The 21477-nt window shown below is 43.3% G+C and overlaps 1 protein-coding gene across 2 annotated transcripts in view; it reads left to right on the top strand.

The window, feature by feature from the left end:
- The window catches only part of EDAR (ectodysplasin A receptor), a 234985-nt gene that overhangs the window by 149740 nt on the left and 63768 nt on the right, over positions 1–21477 (top strand). The window contains exon 1 of one of the 2 annotated variants that reach the window (XM_083437952.1): positions 8208–8501. The exons of the other annotated variant lie outside the window; for it this stretch is intronic. The gene's annotated coding sequence lies outside the window, so the exon portion shown is untranslated. Of the gene's footprint in view, positions 1–8207; positions 8502–21477 lie in introns of those variants that run through there. 2 annotated transcript variants of the gene reach the window in all.

Genomic DNA, 21477 nt, shown 5'->3' with positions numbered 1-21477 from the left:
GGAAATTAGAAGCCTGTGCCTTATTGGGTGTGCCCCATGATCAGCAACGACATATGACGTAATGTCAAAAATGGCACTTGCTTACAACTAGGGATGGGGGAAGAAATGCGATCCAGCTCACCAAATTTGCACTTTCTGAAACAATATTCAAACACAGCCATCCTCCAAAGTTCACACTTCTCTAAATTTTGCAAGCAGTTCTCCAGTCAAGTAGTTTGAGCAAAAAATGCATGGCCTTGAGGAAAGCATCCATAAAAATGAATGCTGTATATTAATGAAAAGGTCACACAAAATATTAGGGAGAAACGCTCTGCAAAATTGTGCCTATTATGACAAAATTGTAAACAAACAAACAAACAAAAAGGGAAATGCATTAGGAGAAATTTTCAGGATCAGTTTTCAGGAGACCTTTTCTTTGAAAACAGACAAAGTGTAGCCTTTTGTGACAGTTTATGATGTTTCCAATGTGCTGAAGGGCCCCAAAGGTTGACAAGACCCATTTAACCGAAATTTCATGATGAAAGAAATTGCACATAGCACCTGCTAGGTGGCTCCCTCGGCAAATGTTGCAGTACTGGCAGAATCACTGGCTTCATTTTTGCATTCGGCCATGCACGGCAATATTTTTGCCAGTACTTACTTCCCCCAGACTTTATCAGGGAAGGAAAATGTCGCCAACTTTTGAACTGCCGATCGGAACTTCACTGTCCTGAACCCCTGACCTACCTGGCAACAAGCCAGTATGTTAAGTCCAAAGTTCAAAGTCCAGCAAACAGTCCAGAGTCAAAGCCATAGAGGTCCAGGAGCATCCAAGCCAAGGCCCATCAATATGGGCAGTTGAGCAGACACTCCAGCTCTGCTGCCCTTTTGTACTTTGCATGCTGGTTGCAGTATCTGGGCTTGATGAGGCATACGACCCTCACCTATTCCAAGTCTTCTCCAGCTCACCAAGTGGTGAGCCCCACTTGGGCCAGTTAGGGAGCTGGGCTGTGGGCCCTTGCCTGCCTCAGCCTCCTAGAGCACCTCTCCCACTGCTCCCTACATCTCAGAGCCCGCCATATTTATGGGGACATGGGCCTCTTTGGCTCTGGCGATGTGTCCTGCTGCTCTGGTTCCTCCATCCCCTCGCCATCCTGCATCATCATCATGTGAGTATTTCCTTTCTCCACCCCCTGTTTCCCCCGGGATGTCCCAGGCCCAGCTACACCCCTCACCAGGATCCTCTTCCTCCTCCCCATTGTCCTGCCAGTTCATGACATGGACCAAATCGATGGTGTGCTCTGCAACCAGCTTGAATAAAATACATCAATGGTTTTCACCAAAAATGGAAATAAATATATGATATGCTGTCTTAAAAACTGGGGCGCTGGTAGCAGGGAAAGGGTCAGAAAAAGCATTGCTGGTTCCACTGTTTACATGGGAGCTGTGATATTTTTCCTGAGAGTTCCCGAGAGTGACAAGACAAGCGCAGATTTTGCACTTATATTCAAAGTGTGAGGTGACAAGGAGCCTCAAATCCTAGCTGCTCTTGGCTGTGGGCAGCCAAGTGTCTTACACTTAGAAGTTGTCGTTGTTTTAGAAGAATGGAAGCAGCACGCAGCCCTCTCAGACTGCCTTTTATTTTTGAAAAATAAATAATAATTAATAAATCTGTGTTTCTGCATGGATTTTAAAGGATTCCCCATTAAAAATCTGCCTGGATAGGATGGATGTAGACCTATTCACTCAGCGGGAACAGGGGTGGACCCATCCTTAATGGGTCCAACTTTCCCTAGTGGGAACCAGAGAAAGGATGTAGAGCATCACTGCTCAGCTATATGGAGCATGCAACACAGGATATAAAGGTAAAGGTACCCCTGCCCGTACGGGCCAGTCGTGTCCGACTCTAGGGTTGTGCGCCCATCTCACTTAAGAGGCCGGGGGCCAGCGCTGTCCGGAGACACTTCCGGGTCACGTGGCCAGCGTGACAAAGCTGCATCTGGCGAGCCAGCGCAGCACACGGAAATGCTGTTTACCTTCCCGCTGGTAAGCGGTCCCTATTTATCTACTTGCACCCAGGGGTGCTTTCGAACTGCTAGGTTGGCAGGCGCTGGGACCGAAGGACGGGAGCGCACCCCGCCGCGGGGATTCGAACCGCCGACCTTTCGATCGGCAAGTCCTAGGCACTGAGGCTTTTACCCACAGTGCCACCCGCGTCCCCTAACACAGGATATAGTAATTTTAAAATAAGAAACAGAGAAATGAAAATGATTGTTATGACTAAAGGCATCACATAATATATCCAGACTCCGCAGGCAGGTAATCCAAGAAGCAAACCATCTTGCAGCGTAAACATATGCCAGAATGCAATAAAAATCTAAATTACAATGCACATAAATTCAAGATCTGCCACTATTATTAAATTGTGATCATTTGGGAGGGAAGGAGGGACTTGAACATTAGGAGAGTTTTCTACCCAATTCTAACATTTCTAACACACAATTGTGGTCAAGTCTGCTGCTGCACTGATGCCATGCCACATGTCACATCGCAGTACTGCTGAGACATACTTTGAGCAGGGCATCCAGCAATACTTGAGCAGTGCACCCAGCAACCAATCTGGCTGGTTGAGCATTCTAGTGCAAGGAGTAATACTGCCTCATCTGGTTTATCTTAAGCAAAAAGGCCACTCTGGCAAAACCGTCAGAGAAGGCTGGTAATTGTCCATTAGAGGGAGATAAGCTACCTGATGACTAATCTCTGGAAGCACAAGCTGCAGAGCTCTCACAGCAGGAAGCTGAAACTGGAGGACCCTGTTTGTTTGTTTGTTTGTTTGTTTGTTTGTTTGTTTGGAGATGGCTAGTAGCAGTGGCAGCAGGTTTCAGAGAAGTTCTGCAATGATGAACAAGCTTAGGATAGCCCTACTGTCCTGCAGTAAAGCTTTGAAGCACATTCTTGCGGTGAAGAGAATTCATTTCTACACAAGCTCCAGATCAGGGATTCCACTGCACAACTCTCAACACTCACCTAGGCCTATCAAGCTCTTTGGTCTCAGCAAATGCTCACCATAAAAAGGAGCAGCCTCCTAGTGCTATGCCTCATCATCTTCCCTGGAACGTAACCCTCGGCCTATGCCCCTGATATGCCTTCCTGGTGCCTGATCTGCAGTTTAGCTTTGACTATGCCCTTGGCCTCTTAAAACCTGAGCTGCTTCTTCAGTCTCGACCTTGACTATATCCTTCTCTTGGTATCCAATGATCAGGATACGATACGATACGATAATCTTTATTGTCATTGTCCCATACAGAACAACAAAATTGAAAAAAATCTACATCAGACATTCAAAAACCAACACGCCTGCTATCCCAGCTATCCCAGCCTGGTTAACCCCCTAAAAACTCTGATACCCCATAATGAAATACAATATACTCCCACAGAGACTACCTTACACTGCATTTAAAACGAAAATCACATTTGAATAAAAACTGTTTCTCAGGCGGCTAGTCCTAGTCTTTATAACTCTGTACCTTTTTCCGGAAGGCAGAAGCTGAAAGCGATCATTTCCGGGGTGCGCACTATCCTGTACTATCTCTGCAGGTTTCTTATGACACCTGGAAGCATAGATTTGATCCAAGGTGGGAAGGGTGCACCCAATTATTCTCTTCACAGTCTTTACAACCCTGGACAGCATTGGTTTTCCCCTGACCGTGCAGCTCCCAAACCGCACACACAGACCATAAATTAATACACTCCCAACAGTACAATGGTAAAATGCCGTCAACAGGTCCTCTGAGAGATTATTTTTCTGGAGGATTCTCAGAAAATATAACCTCTGCTGTGCACCAGGTCTTTACTGTTTTCTCCCCAGGTTAGGTCATCTCTCAACTCCATCCCCAGGATCAAGCCCTAGGTAAGGTCTGACAGTAATACAGGCACAGAAGGCTGATGTGTCCGTGCAAATTAGTATAGGGTTCTCCCAAGAGAGGAGTTAAATGACCTCAAATGGCAATAGTAAGTTATGAGAACCTTCTTCCCCCTTCTACATTAGGAAGTTTCATTTACTTAAGCTACACCAACTATAAAGGGATGCTAACCAGTTCCCATGGGCGGTACAATTCAAGAAGTGCCCATCATGCCAATAGTAGCATATAAGGTCAGCTAATAAGCTCTTTCCAGTTTGGTCAGCCATCTCACTGTGCAAATCAACCATGCGGCCCAGCATACTTTGAGACATCGCAAATAATTACTGGCCACATGCTTAGTTTATGTGAGAAGCAGGTCTTGCTAGAAGCAGAGGGAAGCTCCAGACTTGGCCTGTCAGTCAACCACACACCCAGGGCAGTGAAAAATCTCTGGAGGTGGCCTCGCCTATAAGCATGCATATAACTAAATTGTGTGCATGCCAACATCACGGCATAGTCAAGCACCTATTTTGTTTGTTTGTTTCTGATGTAGAAAGCTCTTCCGTTGTTTGGGAGTAATGTCAAGACCCCATAACATCATCCCTTTTCAGTCTATTGGAGGAAATTCACTAAGTACCTCTTCCATAACAACCCCACTAGAATGAAAGAAAGCCCAAAAGCATTTCATCATCTGGCTTGTTAAAATATCCTGATTAATAGGACTGTATATTTTTTTCATGGCAAGGATAGCTTACAACATTGTTTCCCCATATGAGTAAATACACCAGGCCTGCGTGACGTCCAAGCCAAATGTAGACTACCAGCCATTATGACGACCGACTAATAATTCAATGATCCTCTTTGGTATGGAAATGCGAAAACAGTGACACCCTACTCCATCAAAAGTCATACATGCCTCCGATAACTTTTACACTGCGGCTTTAGTCTCATGAACAGTCATGCACATTAAATCTGATAAAAATGAATGAGGTATAATTAAATGTATTTAACTATAAGCAGAATCAAGTACCTACATTTCCCTTTCCTTTTTGCCAGTGGCATATCCACATATTGAACATTAAATAGGCTTATATTTAAAAAAATAAAAGTAGCATTTTAGAGACCAACTACGTTTGTTCTTGGTATGAGCTTTCGTGTGCATGCACACTTCTTCAGATACCTGTGAGGCTGTGAGACTTCCCTTTCATGCGGATCAATGTGGTGCTTCCATGGTTCTATATTCAGGTAGGTAGCCTCTCTGAAGAAGTGTGCATGCACACGAAAGCTCATACCAAGAATAAACTTAGTTGGTCTCTAAGGTGCTACTGGACAATTTTATTTTTTTAAAAAATATTTCTACTGCGTCAGACCAACATGGCTACTTACCTGAATTAAATAGGCTTGCCATACATCCAGAAAATTCCTGACATGTCATGTGTAAAAATGACAGGCAGGGTGGAATATTGTTGAATTAGCTCCAAAAGCTTAAAATCACTATTTTGGGGGGTTTCGCAAAAAAGCTCAAAATTTTTGGGTTCTTCCTAAAAAAAAGCCCAACAACTTTGTGGCTGTCAGGAATTATACTTTTTGAAATCCCAAATAAGCTACTGATAGTGGGGAGGGCATAAAGAAATACTCTTGGTTCCTCTCCTATAATTTATTTCATTATATCCACAATGCAAAGAATAATTGCTCTGATTCCTGCCGCCCTGTTGCATTAGTGTTTTCTAAGATAGTCAGACACACGAAAAGGGGCAGGGTTCTTGCAACATTTAATAGTTGAATAGAAGCAGGACTTCCTGCATAGATTGCATGAAGACTATTAAAGAGGCAGGAGCCCCAATTTCTTCTGCAATCTGGCCACCCTCTATTTGTTCCCAATACAAAATACAGTGGTATCTCAGGTTAAGTACTTAATTCGTTCCGGAGGTCCGTTCTTAACCTGAAGCACCACTTTAGCTAATGGGGCCTCCTGCTGCTGCTGCGCCGCCGGAGCACGATTTCTGTTCTCATCCCGAAGCAAAGTTCTTAACCTGAAGCACTATTTCTGGGTTACCAGAGTCTGTAACCTGAAGCGTATGTAACCCGAGGTACCACTGTAGCTTATTCAGAATCAGAATTTTCTTCAGGGCTTAGCAGGAGAGGAAAGAGTTAGATTCCCTCCCCATGCCTGTCCTGATTCACCCCCCCCCCGGGGGGATGCAATTTGTGTGAGTGTGCAAAAAACACATTTAACGACACATGCAGTTTGGCCCTTTTTCTGGCCTGCAGAAATGTAATTTCCTGGTTGCCCCTCAGTGGTTCTCTGCTGGCTGCCTTTCCCCAGTGGTGGCGCCTAGCTGCCTCCTCGTGGAGTTGCCTTCAGCTGAAACTCGGCTTGGCAGCTTAAAGGTACCACAAGCCAACTGCCTGGAGCTGAGCAGGTGGAAGGCCAGGTTGCGTTGCCAACACTCTGCAGACGTTCCCAGCCCCGGTGCCACCCAGGATAAAAATGTTGGTTCCTATCTCAGCTACGTCTGCGTCTTGGAAGGTGATCAAACCACCTGATCCTTCGCTACTCCTAAAAGCCCCTTGTGAAATGAACTTCGCAGAGTCGTCTTGTATTCGTTCAGAACTGTCACGCTGATAAGGCACAGGCAGATAACATGTGCATGTATTGATGGCATGAACAAATGCAGGAATGTGTAACAACAACAACAACAACAAACAACAACAACAACAACTTATTATTTATACACCACCCATCTGGCTGGGTTTCCCCAGCCACTCTGGGCGACTCCCAGCAGAGTATTAAAAACACGATCAAACATTAAACATTTAAAACTTCCCTAAACGCAATGATTCTACAGCCCTGGTGTAGCATAGTAGCTCAAAGAATTGTAGAGTTGGAAGCATCATCTAGTCCAATCCTCTCCAATGCAGGATTTGTTTGCCCAACATATGATTGGAACCCATATGAGTAAATACACCAGGCCTGCGTGACTTCCAAGCCAAATGTAGACTACCAGCCATTATGACGACCGACTAATAATTCAATGATCCTCTTTGGTATGGAAATGCGAAAACAGTGACACCCTACTCCATCAATGGCCATGACATTAAGAGTTTCATGCTCTACTGACTGAGCTATCTCAGCTTAATAGCCTGATGAGTGCAATTCTATACACATCTACTCAGAAATAAACTCAGTTGTGGTCGGTGGGATTTATTCCTGGTCCTGAGTGGGTTTATAAAATCACAGAGATTAACACCGCAATCCTATGCAGTACCATGGAAGTAAGTCTCATACTAGGGCTTATTTTGGAGGAGGCATGGACATGCTGCAGTTCCATACACACACTGAAGTTCTAAGCACAGAGGAACTTATTTCTGAGTAAATAGGCATTGGACAATTCCAGGCTGTGCAAGGGCCAATCCATTATTGTTTAATGAGCAGAGGCCTATTCATGCAAAATTGTATTGGGCTCTGGCACCTTCAATAGTTGTGTGGAAGGGGAGATTTTGGTAGCCTGTTCTTGCTAACTTCCCCGTTAGGCACAACTGTTAAAGGTGCCAGAGTGCTGCAATCTTTTGGATCTGGCTATTAGTTGAACAAATATTGCTGCTCTATAAAGACTCAGACATTATACTTTCCCTCCTAGGTGCTGCTATTATTATTATTATTATTATTATTATTATTATTATTATTACAGTTTTCCTAGGTGCTGAATAGAGATGATTAGTCTTCCTTTTTTTTAACATTGATTTTTGTTTACTATTTCAATATATACTTCTTTATAAGCCACTAAGAGCTTTTATTTACTGTTCAGCAGCATACAGTTTTTAAAATGAATTAAACCAATTGCCCAAGCTTTGGGGGGGTCTACTTTGAAAAATTAAATCTCTCCCATTTGCATTCACAAAAGTTAAATCGCACCATATGGATTTTGGTGAAAATATGTCAAACAACAAAATGGGGAGGGAAGAGGAGGCCAACGTTTAGCCCATCTTCGAGAATTTTTAAACAATGGTTTTTAGATTTACCCCAACCATTGCTTCTTGATGCGCAAAGATTAAATGAGCCGTCATCTGTAACTAAGCTGCTTTGGAATGATCTGTATCCTCAAAGACAAGATACAAATAATCATAATAAATAATGTTAACTAAAGCAAGGCTGTATCAGATCTGGCATTAAACTGTAGTGTGAACCCAGGCAAAAGAATTCTGCGAGGGAGGGAGCCTATGTCCTATTCCAGTAGCTTTTCCTATCCTGTGTTAGACCCCTAGGTGGTGCAGGTGAGTTTCCACAGAAGGGAAACCCATTATTTTCGCAGTTTTCAGATCTATCAAACTCCAAGGAAAGCCACTCAGGGGAAAGTTGCGGGAAAGTCCTCTGAGACTGCAAAGTAAGTGTAGGACAAGCGAAGCACAGGGTACATGGTGGCCCTTTATGGACAGCAGTAGGTCTTGGAACACCCATGAGATATGGTCCACCTACCTGCCTTGCAGCATCTGATGGTGTGATGCCCGTAGGCAACTGCAAAAAGCGCTGCAGTAGCTCGAAACTGGATATTGTCAGCGTTTTAGTGACAGACTGCTTGCTTGGCTGGATTTCGGCTTTGTTCTTTAATTCTGCGCAAGGTAAGATTTTTTTCCCATAAGAAATTTATGTTCGGGGAAGCTAGATACTCTTTGTGGCGGCGATCGGGATACAGCAATCAAAATACTGTTTTCAAAATACTTGTCATTTTTAATATTTCGCGAGAAGCGCCTCCGCTCATGGGATGTGCTGAAAGCCCTGGATTCCACATTTTTATCCCCCCACCCCCATATCTCTTCCAAACAACTATGTGCACGTTCTCCATTGAGATGTGTGATGTTTCCTTGTGTTTCTTTGTAGTGCCCATGTAACACAGCATGGAGCATATATCCAAGAAGTTGGGATTTTGCTATATGGCTGTTTGTAACAATGGGCAACAATAAGCTTTGATAGGTGGTTGTTTGTTTGCTTTTTGGCATTTTAGCGTTTGTGCTTGGAGACTGCAGCTTCGTTACTTGAGTTGTGCAGAATACCAGCAATATGTTTATAACTTATACGCTGACGGGAACAAAGAATATTACTGCAAGGCACCTCAGCACCCGCCGGGATGAGGTTGATTGAATGTGGGGAATTACATACCTGTAAATACAAGTTTAGGAGCATGTATGGTTTTGTTTCCAGGAGAAAGTTTTCTCAATATTGCTAGAGCAACAGGGAACCCAAGCGCTAGAAAGAAAATGATTGCATTCTGCTAGATCTTTAAGCATGTTCTTTAGCATTTCTGACCAGCAGTGGAAAGCTACATGGAGACATCCGTGAGTTCCAGGGAATGCTGTTTTTACAGCCATACAGACAGAAACATTTAATGGATCTGTTTCTTGCCTGACTATACTGGATCTGATCCTCAGCTGTCTTAAAATCTGCAATAATCTCTTGAAACCAAAGCTGATTTGCACTGTGCAAGAAAGTAAGAGATGTGCAGACTAAGAGCCCATCTAATCATCCTTTGGCCAGCAGTGGTCACTGCATTCCTGCAAATGGATAGGACAAGCACAGACAGCCGTTGGCTCTCCATTTCCATCCTTTGCTATATGGCATAGGGGCATCTTTAACATGAGGATCAAGGCCTGAAGGCACAGGACATACCTCCCTCCATTGGGTGGAACACAGTCTTTGCTCACCTAAGTTTTGTAAGCACACCCTGATCGCTTTGTCAGTTACTGATATTCCTGCGTTTCATTCCTGCTCAGCTATATAAAATTAGCTTTCCTTGTTTTTCGTGGCAGTGTGATTCCGCAAGGATCAACTCTTCAAACTGCCTTCTCAAAGGCATCAACTAATGTAGTTTCCTGCTAAAAAGCAGGGTGGTCCCTGCCTCTGCTGCAACCTGCTGCCCCCATCAAGCTATGCAGAGAGAAGAGCACACCACCTGAAACGTTAGGTCAAGGGAATAGCTGCTGATGCAAGCTAGCCAGCCATGCCCTGAATGCACTAATCCAGGGGTCAGCAAACTTTTCCAGCAGGGGGCAGGTCCACTGTCCCTCAGACCTTGTGGGGGGGGGGGCAGACTATATTTTTTGGAGGGGAAATGAATGCCCCGCAAATAACCCAGACATGCATTTTAAATAAAAAAACACATTCTGCTCATGTAAAAACACCAGGCAGGCCCACAAATAACCCAGAGATGCATTTTAAATAAAAGGACACATTCTGGTCATGTAAAAACACCAGGCAGGCCCCACAAATAACCCAGAGATGCATTTTAAATAAAAGGGCACATTCTACTCATGTAAAAACATGCTGATTCTTGGACTGTCCACAGGCTGGATTTAGAAGGCCATTGGGCCAGATCCGGTCCCCGGGCCTTAGTTTGCTTACCCATTCACTAATCCCTCTGGTCACTAACCAGTCTAATACAGCAGGCAGGTCCTTCCCCATCCCAGTGCGGTCAGATCCCGACCATTAAGAAAACCCTCTCGTCCTTACTAAGTCATCCAGTCAACATCTTGCCTTTTGGCCAATTAATTTTTCTTCCTTTTCAATTTTTTTATTTATTTTTTACAAATCAACATCAGATTTGTTGGTGTGACAGTATCTCACATATTCCCAAGGATGATGGGGAACAAGAATTTCACATGTGGGGAAGGAGCCCTTTCTAAATTTTATGGGCTGGATTTTTTTCTTCTGTGTTCTCCCGTGCTAATAATTTGATATTTCAGTTCCTGCAGTATATGATACATATTGCAGGGACTAAAATATGAATTATATATGCCCTTAAATTCCCTTCTCAACCGTTGGATGCTGCGTGCATCCACTGTTGCTGCTGCTAAAACTATCCCAATATTTTATTACCATGCTGTGTTTTATTGCTGCTATTATGCATGGCAGTAAAACAAAATATGTATCTCTGTCAACATCTATGCAGTTTTTTCTTCCCTCCTTACTTTCATAAGCTGGAGGAGTCTAACTTTCTAGTCTCTCAGTGCAGGCGTGCCAATTCTATGGGGCTGAGGCGTCTACAGCCCCCCCCATGTCTGTTTGGTTGGGGCTCAGCCCCCTCCTATCTTGAGGGGGCAGAGAAGGCCTGGCGGGATGTTGCCCTGGGTTGCACAGTGTCAGGCAAGATGCGCAGAGCAGTGTGGCCTGGCACACAAATGTTACATTGGGAAGATGCCTGGCCGGTACTCTCCTGATGCAAGTCATCATGCATGTGATGTGCGTGACATCATATGCACAAGATGTGCATCGCACGCATGATGTCAGCCCCCCCCAAAAGTTGGCTGCAACTTGGCACCTCTGTCTAAGTGTGTGCCACTCTAGTTATTATTAGTTATTGTACTGTGCCAATGAACACGTGGAAGCAAAGACTTGGATTCTATAAATTATCGGTGCTAATTTATACAGGGGCATTATGTACCGTATTTTTCTTTGTATAAGATGACCCCATGTACAAGACGCCTCCTATTTTGGGGGACTCTGATTTAAGAAAATGGGGGGGGGGAGAGATGTATCTGTGTATAAGACGAGCCCCGATCTTGAACACTATTTTAGAGTAAAAAAACCATAGTTTTATACAAGGAAATGTACGGTACTTCTGAGTTTCTGATGCTTTGATTCTGGGATCTGCTCCGAGCAATATGTTATGAGGCTCACTGCTGAAAATTTATTGAGCGAGGGCCACAAGACTGGGCATAACAGGAGCCCTGTGGGGTGTTTCCTGCTGACAGGGGCAGAACTAAGCATGGCCATCATCAGGTAAATTCTGAATATGAAGCTGCTGCAGACTCAGTGAAACTGTACAAGAGCCAAATGAATGCAAGATAATGAAAAGTAGCAATTGGCTCAGGTGGGCAAAAGGAAGTCAGCTAAGTGACTCAGATCAGAAGTATTTAATTTAATCTTCCTTGGCTGAGGAATTCTGAAATATTTCATTTAAGAAAGCCACCAAGGAGAAAATAATTATTAAATGTTAATGTTTGTAATTATTCCCCCAAGACATCTTTCTTTTTTTCATTCTTGAATACACAGGCAGGAAAAAGGAAAAACCTAAGCAAAGGAAATAAATTGCCCCTGGCAGCAGCTTTCCTGGCTTCAAACAACATTCCCTGTGCCAAAGTTGGACCTTGCTTAAATTGACACAAATCTGGAGTTATATACTGCTCTTTGATTCCTAGTGAAATCATTTGGAATAGTGATCTATGCAGGAAGCCACAATGGCCCAGAATCTATGTATCTCACATGGGACCACAGCAAAATGCATGCATGCGCAACCATCACACATGCCATTTGCGCATGCGATGCAGAAGTGCAAATAATATGCAGCCCAATCCTATGCATATCTTTCTCAGAAGTTATTAATGCAGTGCTCAAAGGGACTTGCCCCCTAGTAAGTGGGCACAGAATTGCAGCTTTAGACCATCAGTTAATTAAACACTACTGCTTATAACTGTGAAATAAATGTGAAGGCAAATATACTGAGGAACCGGGTGCGGGAGGGCAGAGGTGATGTTAATAGCACTGCTGAAACATTGTGTTTAGAATTATGTCCACTTTGACAAAAAGACATTAAAAATAATTGGAAAGCGTTCAAGAGAAGAGTTATGAGAATTTTTAAGGATTGGAAAACAAGCCTAGCAGCTAGCAACTTAACACGATCAAGCTATTTATCATATCAAAAAGAAGTTGAGGAGGTGAGTTGTCCACAGGGTATAAATACTTTAACGAGGAGAAAGTATTTCATAATGAAATGCTCTCTAACCTAGAAGAGGAAGATAAAATATTAAGAAATGCACAAAGTTCAAATTCATTCAAAATAGGCAGGAAAGAAATTTCTAATGCTGAGAAATAGACCACTAAGAAATATTGCTAGGGAAGTGCTGTTTTGCACCAGCTGTTCTGTAAAACAAGCCAAATTGTATTTTAGAATATGGTTTGACCCAATGCAATATGCATGTTATTAAATGCTGCATTTTAAAGGAAATTAAGGTTGCTATCCTATTCTATACTCCGTTTCCTGGGCTTAAGGCATCTTTTTTTCAGTTGGGCTTACTTTTGAGTAGACATGCAGGATTGCCCTGTAAATTATGTTTAATGGTTTCAGCCAGGATCCTATAAGTAAAAATCATAAAAATGGACTCTGATCTGCTTCAGTCATGCTCTATCTATGCCAATTCCAAGTATAACCTAATGGTCTGGTTGGGATGTTTATGCAGAGATTAAGACTATGGAGGAAGCCTTTGCACCAGTACAAGCTCTTTGTCTGCATGGGAGGGACCGCAAATGCATGGTACCATTAATGTCAAGAATAAAGACTTGAAATGTGCTTCCAAGTGAGTCTTCTACAATGCAATGAAATGTCAACTTAGACTCCTGCCGACCTGCTTCCTGAGCTTGGAGGCCTGCAATCTCCTTGACTGGTTGTGGGGCAGATAAGTCCCACAGCAAATATGCTATTACTGTCAGTCTCAGAGCATGTATGAGTCACTAGGCGTCACAGCAGGAAGGTGTCTAAACAGACGCTGAGGCCCTCACACCAGCCCTGAAGCTTTCCCTTTCCACTTTAAGTCAATCCTACCTATTTCATGTGTTGCAGGACATATATGTACTCACAAGCATTCTCTGCAGGGATGTTTTTGGGACAGGAGAGAGAAGCAAGTCAAAACAAGCTATAGATGTGGCCAATGGACCACCAGTTGGCCATGCCCGATTTCGACAAAAAGAAAAATACAAAAAATGAGCCACTGGTGTGTGTTTTGGGATATTTGCCCCCAGTGGTAGCTACTGCCCATCAGAACTGATAGGGTGGAAGACCAGGAAGCCAAGAATGGGTGGAGTCAGAGCCAATGACAGGCCGAGCCAACTAATTCTAGTTTTGCTTCCACCTTCCTCGCTATTGAGTTATACAACATGAAATCCTGAGACTAAGGAGGAGAAAGCTGATCAGTGCCATTGCTTGGACAGGTGGGGACGGGCAGAGAGCAGACTGGGGTTTGTAGGGGAGTCTCACATTCACCCAAATGAACCAGCTTTGTATCCCATTTAGCTCTCCTCCGGGTCTAAAGCTTTTAGGCCCAATATAACTGGCCAGCTTGTAAGCAGGGGCCATAGGGTACCCATTTGAAATGATACAGGGAGCCACAAGTCTGAATAATCATGAACAGAAAGATAAAGGATAAAAGTTATTTCCGATATGGTGGGCGTTGTTGTTGTTAACATCAGTAAAGTGGGCATGGACCTTTTCGGTTTCCCTCATTTTTGTTAGAACTGAATCTACACTGGGTTTGTTTTTGTTTTTTATTGGTGGTAGCTCTTTATCATCAATCTTTCATGCCTGCTCTTTCACATCTGCTGCTACTTAGGAGTAGGAAACTTGCCTCATTTATCATTCTGTAAAGCTTCATGTGTGCTGATTGTATAACACCAAAACCAACTGCAGAGCTATGGCCTACTTTCAGCCTGAATGCCAGAGCTCCAGGGGTATGCAGCATAGAGTAGGTTTCACTCGCCTGCAGTTTGCAGAAGCCCTTCCTTTTACAAAACACACAGGGTAAGATTCCAACACATCATCTACTTCTGCTGTGGGGCATCTCCTTTATCTTCTGCCCCAAGCACTGGGGGGTTGGAGGAGCCTCTAGAGATAATCTCGGTGATTCACAGAGAGAGCAAAGAAACCAAGCATCCTGTTATGCAAAGTAGATATCTGGGTTCGTTTTTTAAGATGTATGTACACATGTGTATCTCCTTTCTGAAACAGGAACCGTTCACACATGTAGATTGGGCATAGCTAAGTGATGAATTGCAGGTGTGAAGGAAAGATTTGCGCACTGCACTCATAATTTTCATTTGGCATCAGCTCACCTCAAAAACAACAACATGCCTTTCAATGAGACAGCCCACACATTTGACTAAAAGTCATCAAGAGATGAGTAATCAAGGAACAAGCAATCAAGTTCACATGCAGAATGCTCACAGGTACATTAGAAAGGTGGGGTAGAAATGCTTTGACCCATAAGTATTCAATAGCTTAAAGACTTGAGTGTTTTCTTTTTAACCTGGGATGTTATTTTAAAATAAAGTTAAAATAAAGGCAACGGGGGAAAGGAAGAGCACACTTCAAAACACCACAGGATCACTAATTAAGGGGGAAAGGAAACTCACGGATTACAAGCCTTAGTCAGTGTATCGCAGATAGGCCTGTGGGCCAATTAGAGTCAAACTGCCTACAGAGATGCTTCTGAGTCATGAGATAACACTGTCATAGTGTGATTTTCAAAACATACAGATGTGAAGCAAACTGTGTGTTTACCACAACCTTTTCGCTAAAGGGCCTGAGGCAGATAGAGTGATGGTTAATATCTTCACAGGCGCCTTCTGGCTGCAATTCTCCAAACACGTTTTCTGAAATAGTGCCATTGATCCTGGAGAAAAACCCACCAGCCACGAACAACAGCTCGCTAGGGTTTCGAGAGAGCTTCTGCTTTTGACGCCTGCCTGGGACTGCAAACGCCACAAGCTGGTGGTGGTGTCCTGCCAGGTGCTTTTGACGTGATTTGCAAGATAACACACAAGAGTAATTAGTATTTGACAGTTGACATCTTACGAGGTTTCACATTTGAAGTATGCCAGTGAACGGTGCCAACAAGTCTAAAACATTCAAATCTGAAGGTTCAAAATGCAAATGTGAGTTATGTTTTTGAAATCTCGTGCAAAAATCTGATGGGCAAAGCTGCGTGAAACCTCAGGTATTTGTTTCAGTTTTATTGTGGACTAAGCTTGCCATGGAATTCTATGGACTTTATTCTTAACTAATTAACAGCAGACAGATGTTGTGCTATCTTATCTCTGGATGGAAAATAAGATGGCAGATGGAACAATTTTCAGGCTCAATTTAAAGAGTTGCTATCATAAAAGGTAAAGGGTAAAGGGACCCCTGACCATTAGAACCAGTCGTGGACAACTCTGAGGTTGCGGCGCTCATCTTGATTTATTGGCTGAGGGAGCCGGTGTACAGCTTCTGGGTCATGTGGCCAGCATGGCTAAGCCGCTTCTGACGAACCAGAGCAGCAAACGGAAACACCGTTTACCTTCCTGCCAGAGCGGTACCTATTTATCTACTTGCACGTTGACGTGCTTTCGCACTGCTAGGTTGGCAGGAGCAGGGACCGAGCAACGGGAGCTCACCCCGTCAAGGGGATCCGAACCGTTGACCTTCTGATCGGCAAGTCTTAGGCTCTGTGGTTTAACCCACAGCGCCACCCGTGTCCCGCGTTGCTATCATAGCACTTGACTATTTGGGAAATTTATTGGAAGGGTTCTTTACACATGCATGGACATTTCTAGGTGTCCAGAAGCTAGAAAAGAACTTTATTACCTCTCTTAAACAAGAGTAGAATAGGAACAGAACTTAAATTGGTCTTAAATTGGTCTAGGTCACAGCCACACCATATATCTGAAGCACATATAACTTCCTCCCAAGAATCCAGGGAACTATAGTTTATCTCTTGCAGATTTACAATTCCCAGCACCCTTAACAACATACAGTTCTGGTGATTCTTTGTGGGAAGCAATGTGCTTTTAATGAATGGTGTGGGTGTGACCCTATTCTCTGATCTGCCACTAAGAAATACCAGGGTATCAAGGACAAAGTCTTCTCCATGGTGGTCCCACATCAGTGGAACTCCCCCCAAAACATTGCTTGGCCACCCTCTGATGCTGTTTAAACTTATCCTGAAATTACTATTCCCCCCCCCCCAGCTTTCACTGCATTATTTACAAAATAAGAAATTGGGATTGCCATATTAAGCTAAATATATATCAAAACTAGCCATTAAGCAACATCAAATTAAAACATGGTGACAACATTTTAATCTGATGTTATATGCTTATATTGCTTTTGGATTAAAACATTAATACAATACATATCAAAACAATTCATACGACGACATCTGAAAAGTAGTGACTATGGATTGTTTTATAAATTGTTTTGACATGTATTGTATTAACGTTTTAATCCTGATTTCTTATATTGTAAACTGTCTTGTGAGGGTTTGGCTCCCAAACGGCAGGATGGAAATGACTTAATGAAAACACTAAATAAACAGGATGGCTGCTCACATTTGTTGCCTGTGAAAACACATCTGATAGGCTTTCCTTACACTTCATGTTATATAATTCTATACATAACAGAAGTGTTGCTCCATGCAAATACTGCTACTAATTGCCCATGGTATATTATCCTTAAACACTCTAGAAAGAGTTAATAATACAGTGGGATTTCAAGAATGTTACAGCTACTGTGAAAAATAATATACATGAATACCTAATCCTAGATTAGGGCTGCCATATGCCCAGAATTTCCTGGACATAGCTGGGATTCGCCTGTCGAAACTGGCATTCAGGCAGAATTTCCGCTAAGCTGTATAAAAAAATAGCTAACAACAACTTTGCCAAAACAAAAAAACCCAACAACACTCAACAACTTTTGTGTCCGGATTTTCACTTTTTCAAATATGGCAATCCTATCCTAGATACTGTAGTAATAATCCTTTCCTTTGAAATAAATTGTTGGCATCAATCTGTCTCGAAAGGAAAGTGGAATTCGCCTCCAAGGGCGAAATCAAACTGCTGCAATAGCAGCGCCAAAGTGACCTCCTGGAGTGCAAGCCAAAGCAGTGTGGATCCTGAGCTGCCCCCTTGGCCTTGCTGAAGTGGTCCAAATGAAAGCAGAGCAGTACATTTGGCACGAGCTTGGCTGCAAGGACTTGCTGGAAGGATACGTACAAGGCACCACCCAACCATCTTAGGGACTTCACTCTGCATTTGTGTAGGGTTTACCCCTTAGCCTGTTCTTCTCCAGAATATATCCCACAAGGCAGCAGAGAGTTAGGACCAGAGTTTTCCCTCTAGATGGGCTACCTTCCAGGGTGACGAGCCCAATCAGACCCTCTCTTCCTTCTACAGCATGTGTAGAAACTGCCTTCTTGAACAACGGACCCTCTGGTGGTCCTATCTGCTCAATCAGCTGAAGCCTGTCTTTGCATGCAGGCGGGGTCCCAAAGTAACCGAGGGTTTGAGCCCCATTGGCTACCGTCATCTGGTTTAGCCGCTCGTTCATTTCCTGGGGTGGCTGCTGTCACATGCTGAGAGCTTCTAGGAGCCACAGGTGAGAGCTGAGTGCGGGTGGGGGAGGGGGGGAACCAAAGGTGGACAAACTACTCTAGAAGGAGAACGACATGTTCTTCCAGAGGTACCACCCTCCCCTAACATCTCACACACCCAAAAAAGGAAGGAGTTAATCATACAGTGGGATTTCAAGAGTGTTATAACTACTGCGAAATTTTGTAATAAGCACGGATATCTAATCCTATATTGTAATAATCTATGCCCTTGAAATAAATAGGATCTGTGTTTTCCTAGAATTGCACAAGATTGTATTTTGTTGTGTTTTGTGGCTCCGCACCACCACTTGGCTGCAACATTTGGCATTTAGATACAAACTACAATCTTTGAGTTACACTGTGGAGAGAGAAAAAATAAGCATCAAGCTAGCTAATAATCATGGCTGTCATCTGTTGAGTCTATTAGAGGAGACAGTACTTTTTAAAACCATCCCAGATCCCTGTCCCATTTTGGCATAGATTCTAGACATCTAATCTTTTATACATGTCCAGTGTCCTGGCAACTCTCAGGAGATTCCCCTCCCCCCATGCTTGCTGGTTTTGATTTATGATGCTTTCCTAGAATAATCCTGTCAATCACCACAATTTGAGTTCCCCTCTCTCCTGCGAGATGATAAACAGATTTATACTTTCCCCCAGCTGCCTTGAAATTATTAGATCATGTTATATATGCAGAAACCTTTTATAAGACTTCCAGTTAGTGGATAATGCCCCTTTTGGATGATTTGGACTGCCAATCTATGGTCCCTGGAATGATAATGATGATAGTGCAGATTAGACTACAGACTGAAAATGACCCTCGTTCTGGAGGGTAATACAAAAAGGGTTGCATCCAATGAAGTTGCCCTGTTAGCATAAGGACTTCGACTCGTACAGCAGAACTTCCTCTTCCTTTCTGCTCCCTGAACTTCTGTGGAGAAACCTCAGAACAGGCATGGGAGGCAGCAGGGGAGAGCAGAACTTGTGCGACCCAACTTGTTTCCTTGCACACATATACAGTGGTACCTTGGGTTACAGACGCTTCAGGTTACAGACTCCACTAACCCAGAAATAGTACCTCGGGTTAAGAACTTTGCTTCAGGATGAGAACAGAAATCGCACGGCGGCAGTGGGAGGCCGCATTAGCTAAAGTGGTACCTCAGGTTAAGAACGGACCTCCAGAACGAATTAAGTTCTTAACCCGAGGTACCACTGTACCCATTTATGAGAATTTAGCTGATCCTTAGCATTCTAAGGATTGACTGATATTTCTGTGCCTTAAAAGTTATTCCAAATACAAACTGTAAATGAGCAAGTGGTATATATATATATATATATATATATATATATATATATATATATATGCACCAAAATATTGTGATGTGGGATGCATTTGCTCAGTGTTCCATTCAGTTCCCCAGCCCATCAGTTTTTCCATTCTCTCCCACCAGTCAGCATTCCTTGCCTACTGAGCATGCTCAGGACACATCAACCTGGTTTTATTGGTCCCCTTAGGTTATTGCCTTTCTACAAACTTCAGGGATTTCCCAAGCATGCTGGTCCCTCCCTCTTGTGAGTGGGTGGCACAGTTTTGGCTACATAAGAACTGGCACTCAAGAGAACCGCGGCCGCTATTATCGATGATGATGATGGTTATTGTGTCCGTCCAAAACAAGCACTGCCGTACTTTTGTATGTATTCGTGTTGCTATTTTTATCCTGTTTTCACAACATATAATGCAATGTGGGTGTTTCTCTCTCGAACAAATATTTTTCTTGGCTTATCTAGTGAGGGTTAAAAAGACAGCTGTTAAGATGAAAAGCAATATATTTGAGTTGACTGGCTCTTAGATGTGTTGATCATCATGCGCTGTTTGATTCTTATCTTATTCATTCTGGAACACGATTTAAATATTGGAAACCTCAAGGCTCAGAAAGAAACCAGCTGCAAGCTGGGCAACTGCTGAAGAACATCATGACCTAGTATTCAATGCTGGTTGGAGGATTAGAGTTGTACATCTGGAAATATTGGAGCCTAGAGGAGAGATGGGGAGCCTTTGCACTTCCACAAATAGTTGGACTACAACTCCCATCATCCCAGACCATGCTGAGTGGAGCTAACGTGAGCTAACATCATCAGGGTCTCAGAATCCCCATACATGATCTCAAGGGCCTCTGCTCATGATGAATGAGAATGTCCATTAATTCATCGTGCCCTGGTAACAACGCTGTTGTTATCTATCCTAAGGTAGCTAGAAGAGAAACAGAAGATCCAATACACGTCTCTCATGCGCCTGAAGAAACAAGTGGCCAAAGCACTTTATGAGATTATAAGCATTTTGTAGAGGCAAATGGAATTCACATGATGGTGGGAGGGATGGAGATAATTATATTGAAATTACCTGAGTCTGTTACAGTGAGATTAGTAGGATGGACAATAGATGTTGCAGCTCTCACCTCACCCCCCATTTTAAAAAGAACTCTAGTTATACAAATATTATGTAGGGTTTAACTTTTTCTTATAAAAAGTGTATGGCAGTGTAGAAGGGTGGTGAGCAGGAGCATATGGATTCATGACCTGCAGAAGTGTTCATGTGACTCAGTTGTCAGCTAATTTCCACAGCCCTAAAACAAAGCATGTGTGAACACACTGACCATGATGGTGGCTTGTTTTGCATTTTAAAGACGCAAATAGGGTTTTGTGTGTGCAATCTTATACATGCCTATTCAATGGGGCTTACTCTCCAGGAAAGAGTATGTATGATTATAGCCTTGCTGTAACATTCAGGTGCAAACCAGATGTGAGGTGCAGAACCTTGATGGGACTCCTGATGTGTTGTTGTTGTTGTTGTTGTTGTTGTTGTTGTTGTTGCTGTTAAAAGCAGCTGTGTGAAGGATCCAGTTTGGATCAAGACCACAACACTGGATTCAAAGACGAGGAGTCAAACTAGGTGTGAAGCCATACCTGCCTTTCCCCCATTGAGCTACAGTAATAAGAGCTTCAGGGGGAAAGCTACTGTGAGAATCTCTTCTCTGCAGTTCTTGTTGTTGTGTAAATATTCATTAACAGAGGGTTCATTATGCATATGCTATGCATATTTCCTCAGAAGTACGTCCCACTATGTTTGCTAGGGCTTGTTCCCAGGTAAGTGTTGATAGGCTGCCTAAACCCATTAACCTGGGTGTGGACTCCATTGAGGTAAAGTCGGGCTCAAAGGGACTTACCTTTGAGCAGATATGATTAGGGTCCTTATACTCCCCGATGGACTCTAAGGATAATTTACCAACACAATGGACTACAGCAGGGGTGGGGAACCTGGACTTCAACTCCCATCATTCCTGACCATTAGCCATGCTGGCTGGGGTTGATGGGAGCTGAAGTCTCTCAACAGGTGGAGGAGCACAGGTCTCCCATCTCTGGA

Source organism: Podarcis tiliguerta (genome assembly GCF_965153285.1).
Source record: "Podarcis tiliguerta genome assembly, chromosome: 4".
Classification (NCBI taxonomy): Eukaryota; Metazoa; Chordata; class Lepidosauria; order Squamata; family Lacertidae; genus Podarcis; species Podarcis tiliguerta.
Note: the sequence above shows the minus strand (reverse complement) of the source record. Positions and strands in the feature narration are given on the sequence as shown.